Raw genomic sequence first — 12482 nt, 5'->3', positions numbered from 1 at the left:
CTTCATCAATGATGAGGACAGTCACACAGAGGAGCCTCAAGACGTTCAACAAAGGGAAATGCCAAATCCTATATCTGGCATGGAATAACCCCATGCACCTGTACTGGCTGGGGCCAACTAGGTTGGAAGCAGATTTCCAGAAACAGATAGGGGATCCTGGAGGCTGTCAGTCTGAACGTGAGTCAGCAGTGTAGTTCGGCAACAATGAAGGCTGCCTGCATACTGACCTAGAAACAGCATAACCGGCAGGTTTTATGAAGCTGTCCCTCTGTCTGACACTGGTGGGCCACAACTGGGATGTTGTGCCCACTTTTGGGGCCTTCTACAAATGAGAGGCCTTCCGACTGGAAAGTCCAGAGTAGGTCTTCTGTAATGGTGAGCGGGCTGGAGAATACCATGAGTTAGAAAAAGCTGCTGAAGGAAGAAATATTGTTTAGTTTGGAGAAGAGAAGGTTGACATGTGATGTAGTTGCAAGTTTTTTTAACTGTCTAAAGAGGGCCTGTAGACAAAATGGAGCCAGACTCTCTTTCATAGGCACACCTCAACAGAATAAGAGGTTATTGCCACAAACCGCAGGAAGAAAAACTCTCACTAGATATAAGGAAAAAAAATACTTACAATGCAAGTGATAAAGCACTAGAACAGGTTGTGGAATGTCTATTCCTGGATGTGTTCAAAAGGCCCTGAGCAACCTGGTCTAACTTTGAAGTTAGCCCTGTTTTGAGTGGGAGGATGGACTAGAGGGCCTTCAAAGATCCCTTCCACCCCAAATTATTCTATGGCTCTGTGGTTGTGTGCCCAGCCTCACTCATGTCAGGACCTAATTTTACAACTTTACTGCAGACATATAAAACATACAGCTGAGGATTTTCCAAATTTATACAGTTAATTGAATATTATATGCAAAAGTCATCCTTTTCACCCTCTCTAACGTATTTATATTAGTCCTCTCCCAGAGCCTGTTTCCAAGTCAACTGGTGGCTGCAAATCCACTTGGTCAGACCTGAAAATACATACTCACAAAAATAGCAGAAGTCATCTTCCAGTGGCATATGTATAACAACCAAGTAGGCAACCAAACCAGGATCATTCTTGAGGAAGCTGTGTTCCCAGTTGATGTGAACTTTCTGAATAATAGCACAAGTGCTCATAATCATCGTTTTTCACCTCTACAGGGTTTCCGTGTACAAATTTGTAATATTACATAAAATTTCTAAATTTCATTTTTTCTGTTCTTTTTTTTAGGCTCACTTTCAGTCTGCATCAGCACAATTCTGAATTCTGCATGAGTTCAGAATATGTAACTGACGGTAAGTTTCAGTCAAATGCCAGCTGTCATCTCTAATAACTTATCAAGCACAACAGGCAAACAGAGAAGTTTAATAACAAGCAAAAACACTGTCGAAATGAGTTTATTTCCAGATGTGGAGAGGGAGGCTTTTACTTCTTCCCTCAACAGGACTGGTGCTCTAATGCCTTTCAGTGTGATTTTTAAGGCATTCATTTGTTATGTAACATCCATCAATTATAAAATATATTTATGAGGTCTTGCTAGCAGTCGTCAACAACAGTATAGTGGGCTCACAGTTACAAGGCCTGATGAAATGGGAAAGCAAGAGTAATTGGATTGAAATCGGTAAATGAAAAGTCATTCTGAGGGGAAAAAAGGTGTCAAATTGATGAGGTCTGACATGTCATCAAACGGCGAGGATTAAATTGAGATCCAGTGGAGACATATACACTGCTTATTGTAAGTGTTTAATTGCAAGAATAACAAATGCCTCACAGAAATGCACAGTTAAGCATTACCCCTCTTTCCTATTAAATGGAGTCATGTGGATAGATCTTTTCCTATCCTCAGAGTGAGTATTTGTCCCACATTTTTATGGGGTTTTTGTTTATTTGTAAAATATAAAAGATAGAGTAAATTATTTTTCTTTCAAAGAGAAAGCTAACTTGGTGAATTTAAATCAGGTGCTTGGCAATACTTTATCTGTATTCTTAGGACAAAAACCAAATGCATTCCAGCTCATTCTTAGATGAAAATTTAGGCATTAGAAAAGTTAGAATTATGAAAAGTTTGAGGTTTCTTCCCCTTTAAGAAAAAGCAGTTGCTAGTAATAAAAATTGTTAAATAGTGGGCTCAATTTGAAGGTCTCCAGTTAGTGCCAATTATCTCTGGCAGGAAAGAAAAATAGTCCCAGTGACATGAATTGCACCGAAAGTTTCGGGCATCTATGATAGAGGCTGAGTGGATCCAGCAATGGCTTTTTGGGGTAATTACCTGTATTGTCAGCAGGTTTCTTTCCCACCTTAATCTAAAAACACGAATCTATGCACTAGAAATGAAACTTTTCAATCACTTGGCTTGATGGATAAAATCAAGTAACAGTAAATTGATGAATTGTGATGGATTCACAACTTCTCATAAGGCGAAGACGCTCTGTTTTCAGGGTTGCTAGGCCTACAACCTGTCTTCTCAAATGGCCACTCTCACCTCTCGTATAGGTTACTTTTCTGAGATCCCTGTCTTCAGTACAGACCAGCAAAGAAAATAACCAGAACCTACTGTTTGGTGCATGTGAGGTGAAGATGTAAGAAATGTTCCACAAGTACCTGATCAGTAACCTCAGTACTTTGTCTGTCCCCAGCCCTGAAATGACTGTTACGAAACTATGACAAAATAAAGCCCAAACAGCTGAAGTAAGAAGTCCAGTCTGCATGATGCTAACAACTATGAATGGTGCAGAAGAGTAGTAGCTATAAGTAGTAGCTGTAGGTGGTGCAAAAGAGAAAATTCTGGTTTATCTAGCAAAATGACTGTAGTATCACTCCATATTTTCCCAGAAAAAGGCAACAGCTGAAAATTTCATGTGAATAGTATATTCTGACCGCTGAACAGCATAATAATAGTAACAGCAGAATAAATAGCAAAAATAAATTTAATTTTGCTACCTGGAGAGGGTCTTTATGGAAGATGTCTTGCCCACTAGGAGATTTCACTTTAGGATAGGAAGTCATTTGTGTGATGAGTGCAGAAGAAAATGAAGGAGATCCCTCCTGCCACCTGCAGTGTGCTGGAGGACTGTGTTTTCTGCGGCATCTTGACAAGCATCCCAGGTTTACTGCACAACCCATCATGCGAATTTGTCCAAAGGTGCAAAGGACTGACTGTGGACCTCTGTGGACACTTGTGCCTTCCAGTGCATGGTAGGTCAGCTACATGCTTTTTCTACAGAATATTAACAATAGTCCTAGAAAGGACTGCTGTAATCATGTCACTCACAAGAAATCAGTAGTCTGAACTACTGTCCAGCAAAAGACATAAAATTTTTGCTAATCAGTTCCACATCAAAGGTAATTACTTTTCCCTACAACGTAACAGAACTCAATAACTTGGTGGTTAAAATGGACTGCTTATTTTAGAAAGACAGTCAATCTTGATGGAAAGATGCCGAGTGACAAATTTACAACATCCCTTGGAAATCTGCTCCAACGGTCAATTATCCTCACTTAAAAACCTGCATCTTATTTCCAAATTTGTTTAAGTTCAGTTTCGAGCTGATTGGGTCCTGTTACAGATTTGCCTCCTATAACGAAGTTTCCACAGTATCAGAAATGTTCTTCCAGTATAGGGATTTTCACTTCTACCTTGCTGATGTTGCTGTGAAAGGGGGAAAAAAGAATTTAGCAAAGGCACACATTTAGAGATGGGAGATTTTCTTGATGGGGAATCTGTAACACCAACTACTTTATTCCTGAAATACCAGTTTGTGTGCGTGTGCTAACAACATAGTGTTTGATCACTCTAGTCATGAAAGTCAGCTCAAAACAAAACCAGAACTATGACAACACATGGCCAGGGATAACAGGTTGCTTACTTCGCACAGATTAAACTCTGAAAATCTAGCCCAGATGCTGCTACTGCTGTGAGAGCAAACAGCCATGATGGGGCAGCAGCTGTTGCTAGGAACTGGGACAGGCACCCTCTGGTACCAGCGATCACTGCTGCTCATCAACATTCCCAGCTGCTGTAAGCAGCAAGACTGATTTTTCACCTGCCTGTCTGCCCTATCTTAACCATTTCTTTTGCCACAGGCCATATTTTACCTATTGGAAGAAAATACCAATTTTGCTTCTGCTGCTGAAAAGCATTGAGCCTTGATATCTGAAATTTTACTGTGGAAATCCAACTGCCAGAACTAAGGGATGAAAAAACCCCCAAATCTGTTCCTAATTTACCAGCTGATACAGTAAGTACATTAATTATGTTACTACTATGTTAGAAATACTGCCAAGGTGGATCATACTTCTCACTAGCTTGCTAGGTGATTGCATAAAAACCTCAGAATATTTACTCTGAAAAGTCCTTCTGAAGCTGCCTGTTTTTCTGAATGCTCGTTTCACATCAAAATCTGTCAGCAAGATAGAAAAAGCACAGACAATGCCAGCTTGTCTGTTTGTTTAGATAGTATTCAAGTAATTTTTCTGTGTGTATTCCTCTTCTGTTTTCAGATTAACACAGCTGTTTTGCTCAGGAAAATCATTACTCACCAATCATAACAAAGAGCTAGTAGCGAGGGACAAAATATCAGCAGGTTTACAAGTTGTTGGATTCCAAATTCAATGAAAGGAAGCACCTTGGGCACTATCACACGCTACAAGTTGACATGTCATTCTGCAGCCTCTAGCCTGACCTTTCCTTAACATCAGTTGGAAAACAAAGAATCTGTGCTGTTAGAGCAGCTGCTGTACCTCTAGGCAGGTAACAGTATCATCTTCATGAATGACATCTATGTCACATTTGCAGCATGTCAGGAAGTCCTTAAAACTCTGCAGATCAAAACAACGCAAGATTTTCATAATGACCTTGAGATGGTGATCAAATATGGTCACTTGCAAACTGCAGATATGCGGAGGCCAGCCATGAAACAAGGATGTGTTAGAGATTTTTGTTATGTCAAAGATCCATTGATATCCTAAGCAATATATTAATCTTATTTTCAACAAGGAAAGCAGAAAAAGCACTGTCATCTTTGACAATGACTCTTTTTATAAACGTACTCATCTGTGTTACTTTAAAAGTGATTGCTTCTTCATGGAGTTTCTCACAGCCTTCTCCGAGTATGAACTGCTTAACACAAATTGGTAAATATTTCTACCTCATTAATTTATTGAAAACAACACTAACAATTGTACATAACAGTCAACAGACAGATATATTCTGCCTTGCTGACACATCCTATTGTTATCTTCAAGCAGCATTGGAAGTTGACTAATAATATTCTTTGGTTTATACATTTTGTTCAGTTTCTAATCTGAGGTAGTTCTTTATCTTTCCTGTCCTGATTTATTTTATGAATCATTAGGTACATTTCATAGAAATGGAAACCAGACACGTAGCAACAAATAGGTCAGCACTGTATTTGTGTAACGTGCACTTCTGGAAAGCAAGAAATACATGCCCAAGAAAAAAATGCTGGAAGGATTAGGACTTGTGTGATTTAACAGGCTTTAACAAACTACACCACCCCCTCATCTGGAGCAGCGATAGGCCCAAACAGAAGGGTTACTGATGTACAGCTGTTTCACCACCTAATGAAACCAGTAACTAAGCACTCTACATTGTGCTTGGCAGGTTGGTCTCTTAGGAATGAGAACCACAAAACCAAGTACTCAGAACAGTCAGATCCCTGAGCAGATGACAGAAACAGCAAGGAAAAAAGGTTGCATTGTAAATGCATTGCTTTCTTGAAGACACAGACCTTTGCTGGTTATAGAAAGGCCTTCTTTGCCACTTGGATTTCGTAATCCTCAGCTGCCTTCTGGAGTTAGAGCCCTAAAGACTCGCAGAAACAGAGAATAGTTCAGGTTGGAAGGGACCTCAGGAGGTCACCTAGTCTAACCTGCTGCTGCTGCTGAAGTCGATGCTTGAGGCAACCTGCTCATTACAATCTGCCTGAAATCTTTGGATCTTCAACTCCCATCACCTGCGCAAATGTTGTACATTCAGGAATTCTGGGTTCTTTTGGTCCTTTTTTAGTCCAAGTGCAAGTCAGTAGCTTTAGCTGGTTTTCTATTCATTAAGCCATGTGTAGAGGTGTAAATCTTCTCAGAAGTGAAAGGGAAAATTCAGCACAGTTCCAACATGCTCTAGGATGACAAAGAAGAAGGGCTCACAGCAGTTGTTTGAGGGTCTCCAGAGAGGAATGGAGGATGAACTGTGACTCTTAGAATCACAGAATCACAGAATGGCAGGGGTTGGAAGAAATCTCATGTAGTCCAAGCCTCCTGCCAAAGCAGGGTCACCTACAGCAGGCTGCACAGGACCTTGTCCAGGTGGGTCTTGAATATCTCCAGAGAAGGAACTCCACAACCCCTCTGGGCAGCCTGCTCCAGTGCTCCGTCACCCTCAGAGTAAAGAAGTTCTTCCTCATGTTCAGATGGAACTTCCTATGCTTCAATTTGTGCCTGTTGCCCCTGTCCCGTCCCTGGGCACCACTGAAAAGAGTTTGGCCCCGTCCTCCTGACACCCACCCTTGAGATATTTCCAAGTATTTATAAGGTCCCCTCTCAGCCTTCCCTTCTTCAGGCTAAACAAGCCCAGCTCCCTCAGTCTTTCCTTACAAGAGGGATGCTCCAGTCCCCTCATCATCCTTGTAGCCCTCTGCTGGACTCTCTCCAGTAGTTCCTCGTCTTTCTTGAACTGAGGAGCCCAGAACTGGACACAGTACTCCAGATGAGGCCTCACCAGGGCAGAGTAGAGGGGAAGGAGAACCTCCCTCGACCTGCTGGCCACACTCCCCTTAATGCACCATTGGCTTTCTTGGCAGCAAGGGCACACTGCTGGCACATGGTCAGCTTGTCATCCACCAGCCCTCCAGGTCCCTCTCCACAGAGGTGCTCTCCAGCAAGTCCGCCCCAAGCCTGTCCTGGTGCATGGGGTTGTTCCTCCCCAGGTGCAGGACCCTGCACTTGCCCTTATTGCACTTCATCAGGTTCCTCTCTGCCCAGCTCTCCAGCCTGTCCAGGTCTTGCTGAATGGCAGCACAGCCTGCTAGTGTATCCACCACTCCTCCCAGTTTTGTATCATCAGCAAACTTGCTGGGGTACACTCTGCTTAATGGAAATCTAGTTGTTTAACATGGTCAAAGATGTCACAACTTAAGCATATCCAGATGTTCCAAACAGCTATGAAATTTTACGGGTGAAGATACAGACATGTATGATCTATTTCCAGAACTAGATAGGACTGGATGACTGTTGTTGATATTACAACTTTAAGCACAGGTCCAAACGTTGCTAACTGGTTATCATAACTGACCTGAATTTTCAGCAAGTTAGAAAGGTTTTTTGTAACACTTCAGTGTAACATATTCCATGCTCTTGTCTTTCCATCTTTTTTCCCAATATGTTGCCACAGGTTCTTATACTATTCTGAGAAATTTCAGCTAGGAAGTGAGTCTAAGCAGTGAATACCACAACGCTGGTTTCCATAGGAATAGTAAACACATGGAAATAAAAGGAATGTGAAATAGAAGACTTGCTCACAGGCCAAGTGAGTAATCGACATAATTCAGGACCCGAATACTAGTGTTATGGTGAAGTCTGTGTAAAATAAACTTTTTCTTCTTTTTGAAGAGGATTTACACTGTGAAGCTTCCATTATGAAAAACCCACTCTGAATCAGGTCTGGAACTCCATTATTTTAATAAGAGTAATTTCTTATGTTAACTCCAGAGCACTGGCATCCTACAGGGACTTAAATTACAGGTATCCATTGAGACCATTCAAAGTAAAGCCAGACATTTTCCTGTGTTGACAAAAGAAATTTGGGTGTAAATCTGTGATAGATAGTTTTATAAAGCTAAGGGCCACTATATTAAAGGCTCAGATTTTTAAAAACAGCAACCTCAATAACAGTTAATAAGAGTTAATTAGATATCAAAATTTGAAATTTAATATAAAAATTCCAAGAGGTAATTACTTGCCTGAAAGAACTTACCTGTTTATAAACCAACCGAGGAAAAATATGCAGGATAGGAAATTAACACCTATATTGTAACACTCAGCTAGGAAAGAAACATGTAATACACCAACCCTTCTAAAAAAAAGTCAGCCCTACCTACAGTATGCTGTGCCTTTAGAACTTACCAATTAAAGTCTTTTTTTATTCCCCTCAGAAGGAGAGATCTTAAAATAAGAAAATTCTACAGTACTGCCTTCATGATTGGAAAAAAGAATAAAAAACACCCCCTCACACAGTAGTCTTTTTGTAAAGATTGGATGAAAGCCGGGCCCTGGCAGTTTGGGATGGGAAAAAAAAAATTAATTGTGTACTGAGACATGAGACAGTAATAACTCACACAGGCTTCATTGCTTCATGCCAGACAAAATAAAAATAAAGCCAAGTAAGGGAGAGTTGCTAATGAAACTTGTGCCATCCATTTTTTTCCCCACCAATTAGAAAGACCAGAAAGAGAGAAATAAACCCCCCTAGATACAAGATTATTCCTTCCACTCTCCCCATGGCTGATCCAGCTAATCTGAAGAAGAAATACAGTTAATGCTCCTAGGAGATGTTGTTTTGGTTGGATAAGCACGCAGACCTGGGCTAGGTAATCGAAGTGAGGATCTTTGTTTAGAAAAAAAAAAACAAAACTGCTCTTTGCTTGTAACCTGCAGAGAGCTACCATCCTGCGAGAGCCAGCTGACATGGCATACTGCAGAGGAGAAAGACCTTTGTGGGAAAAATAGATATCATTTACTAGCAAGCTCCTGGCACTCAAGAAGCTCTTTTCAAGACACAGACACATGCAAATGTGCACAGACACATAGTATCCTCTTGCTGATATTTCAGATTTTCTGTTTCTTTAACTTAGAATAGATCTTCCAGATCTGTTATTAGTACAAGAAAAACAGTAAGAAAAATAAGCCTGTAAAATCCAGCTTAATGTCCGTGTGTTTTTAAAAATTGTATTATTAATAAATGTATGATCCCACTGTCTTTAGCATTGTTGTAGCTGATGACACCCTGAAGGTGAAATCTACCAGGAATTTGTAGTAAAAACTGACTAGGCTGAACACATTGTCCTTGCTGGCAAAAATGCATCAAAAACCTATAAAATTGATCACTGTTTCATTATGAACGCAGCAGGACGAATAACTCATAGTTTAAACTTCCACTCAAGTTCTTGCCATTCGGTTCAAAAAATAACACATTCGTAAGTCAATATCTACAAATCTCCATAATCTTTTCTAAGATGAAGATACAGCTTTAATTTTACCGAATGCAGGTACGTTTTGTACCCAAATTTCTTTCCTACTCTTCACAAAATATATACGTGTAGACATATTTTAAGTGTGCACGGATACACACACAGAGAAATCCATTTAGTGTTATTCAGGGACAGATTTAAGTATGTTATAGTTGTATTTAAATGTAACCTGTGCAACCCTCAAAGAGACAGAATTCTTTCATCTAGAGTCAATATCCATCAAAAGGCATAAGAGATTCCTAATATGACTAGTACCAGTATTGTGTACGTCTGTACTGAATTAAAAAAGCAAAACACTAGAAACATGTTCTGAAAAATAATTCTACAAGAAATACAATATATTTCTAAAGGGATGACAGCACAGATGTGTTTATTTTTAAAATGTTCCTAATACTTCCCTGAGTACTTATCTTACTAGTGTGATCAAACCACTATTTACAAGGAAATATCACGTCTTTAGGTTCTTTCCTGAAATACTTCTTAAAGTATATTTTGAAGGTAAACGTAGTGGAGTTTGAGCTGTGGTCTCCATTAAAAATTATAAACTAGCATTCACGTGCCTCACTTAGAACCATTATGCAGATCCAACGTATTTAGTGTCTCTTCTGTGATGACTTTTCAGTTACTTATGTTCCTTCCAACTTGTGCTGAAAAGCATGCAGTGAGTTGCTGAAAAATAATACGAGCTTCTAGGAAGCACTTCACCACTTCCTAAGTGGCTGCAGGGAGTTAGATCATCTACAGCTAATCAGGTGAGCAGGAAAAAAATTTGCAAGTACAAACTCGCATGACAGAGAAGAAAATAAAGTGTTGCTTTTAAATGTCTTAAGGGAAAAAGCAGTGTCCAATGCAATTCTGACCAAAAAATTCCTGATAATCAGTAGTTACAGAAAATCTCCTTGTGACTACTTAGGTACGTATAAAAAGATCCCAAACCAATACATTTCTAATCAGGCTAGCTCTCTATTTTTCATGTATAGAAGTACCTGAATCCGTATATTTGTGTGTCTGTAACTTAGAGTCATCATTAACCATCTATTCATGAACCCAGAGCTCTCCCTCAGCCATTCCATGAATGGGCTGAGGCTGCTCAGTGACAGTTTTATGGAGAGCCGGCACTGGGCTTTCCACACATGGCTTTTGCTTGTGTCACAGTTTCCAGTGGAGATTCTTTGATCCCATCAGATCAGAATATATCTCTGATGGGTACAACGTATAAATCAGTAGTTCGCAGAATGGCTTGCCTTTCCTGCAGCAAGTATAAATATTACTGCTGGCAACTGGTGTAAACACAAGTGAATACGCTTTCAGGTGTGTTCTACAGAAACCCTCAGAATATTTATTTAAACATTGCTATTTCCCTGTCAACTAACTTTTTTCATTTGTGTGTTTTAGCAAAGTCCGTAAAATCTTACCACAGACGTCCGAATCCTTTGAATGAATGTTTAAATCTCCTTTTTAGCAGTATTCACTCAGCTCTCATTTCAATATACCTGAAAACCCGACAGGATATACAAAAATGAAGTTCCATGTTGTTTATTACTTTTGCATTTAAATACCTCAGCTAAACTAACTCTTACACCAGAACCTCACCTTTTAGATACCCTGCCAGGGCTTGATATTTCCAATTATTATAAGGTGAAAAGATTTTCTTAAAGCGTTCTGCAGTTGCAGCATTTCTAAGCAAGTGTAAGAGCAAAGGCACAAAGACAGGAACTTATTGAGCCCCACAGTCCCTGGCTGTGTAACAAAATGGAAATACTTCTGAGCTTCAGGAACACCTGCTGCACCCTCCTCAGATATTGCTTTTTCCACTAGTTTTCAAAATAGAAAGAGATGGTCAAGGGTCTGTGTGCCAAGTTCATCAAGGTTTCGGAACACCAGGGCTAGACACCATGCTCATCTTGCAGGGATGCACGCAGCAGTGAAACCCTGAAGAGGGAAGCCCCCGAACCCTGCCAAGGTGGAGGAGGACCAGGCTTTCCTTTTAGGAAAAAATTCTTTACTGAAAGAGTGGTCAGGCATTGGAATAAGCTGCCCAGGGAAGTGGTGGAGTCACCATTCATGGACATGTTCAAAAAACGTGTAGATGTGGCACTTCAGGACGTGGTTTAGCAGGCATGCTGGTGTTGGGCTGACGGTTGGACTTGATGATCTTGGAGATCTTTTCCAACCTTAATGATTCTATAACTCTACTATTCCCCATGGCACAGGCGGAGGGAGCATGGCGGGGACAGGTCCTGCATATCCCCAGGACTGTGACAGCGGGAAGAAACCCCGCTCTGTGAGTGGTACCAGGCACGACAGAATGAGAGGGTGGCAAAGAAAGAGGAGATAAACAAGCAGTCCTACTGAAGGGTGAGGGCCTGGAAAACGGTTCTTAGCATTGTTTGCACTGCTTTCTTTGACACTTCCTTTTGTAAGTAATGATGCCAAAGGAAACATTTGTGAGGAAAAAAGACGGAAGAGGTGTTAAAGGCAGTCCTGACTGATGCCCAAATTAACACCATCACTCCTCCAAGTAGCCTGGTGGGATCTTCAGCAACAAACCCAACACAGTTTAATGTTTGTTGCCAGCCTTTCAAGCAGCACAACATCCTTAACACTGCGTTGGGACCTCACTAATACCGAGAGAAGATTCGGACATGGGGATCACCAAGCTAAATTAAGAGAAGGGAGAATCTTGCTTCCTTATTTTTCCAGGAAACTTCCTCCTGTTTCTTCCTCGGAAAGAATAAATTTAGTTGTTTTATGGTGTACACTGCATTCAGTCCAATGGCATATAAATACATGCTCATGGTAGACACAATATTGGGAATTTTCAGCAGCAGTGTTGAAATTTCTAATGGCTTTATTGGACAATTCATGGCAATATAGATATAAAGGACCTTGCCTTTATCTATCAGGCACTCCTTGCCCACAGACTGCTTTAGACCATTATAGCTGTGACAGTACAACTAATACAATATTTTAATTCCGAGAATACAATTTATTCTTCCCATGCCAAGTCATCTTTGCTTAGATTTCTCAGGAAATTTAACTTGATATAGGCATCCGGTATTTCAGGCCAAACAATTAAAGGTTTGCAAACAAAAGAAAACTGTGTCTTTTAACAGAAAGTTTTACCTAATTTTAAAACAAGACAATGTCATCTGCCATAGCTTTATAAGCATTTGAAACAGGAACACAGGATCACAATCTCT

At 40.4% G+C, this 12482-nt stretch overlaps 1 long non-coding RNA gene across 3 annotated transcripts in view; it reads left to right on the top strand.

Annotated features, from left to right (window-relative positions):
• Positions 1-12482, top strand: part of LOC142360840 (uncharacterized) — a 58219-nt gene that overhangs the window by 19614 nt on the left and 26123 nt on the right. For 2 of the 3 annotated variants that reach the window (XR_012763425.1, XR_012763423.1), the window contains exons 2-4: positions 1247-1311; positions 2995-3211; positions 4100-4254. This is a non-coding gene — a long non-coding RNA (uncharacterized LOC142360840). The remainder of the gene's footprint in view (positions 1-1246; positions 1312-2994; positions 3212-4099; positions 4255-12482) is intronic. The other variant, XR_012763424.1, reaches the window with a different exon arrangement.

This window comes from Opisthocomus hoazin, chromosome 3 (assembly GCF_030867145.1).
Source record: "Opisthocomus hoazin isolate bOpiHoa1 chromosome 3, bOpiHoa1.hap1, whole genome shotgun sequence".
NCBI lineage: Eukaryota > Metazoa > Chordata > Aves > Opisthocomiformes > Opisthocomidae > Opisthocomus > Opisthocomus hoazin.
This window is presented reverse-complemented; position numbering and strand designations above follow the sequence as displayed.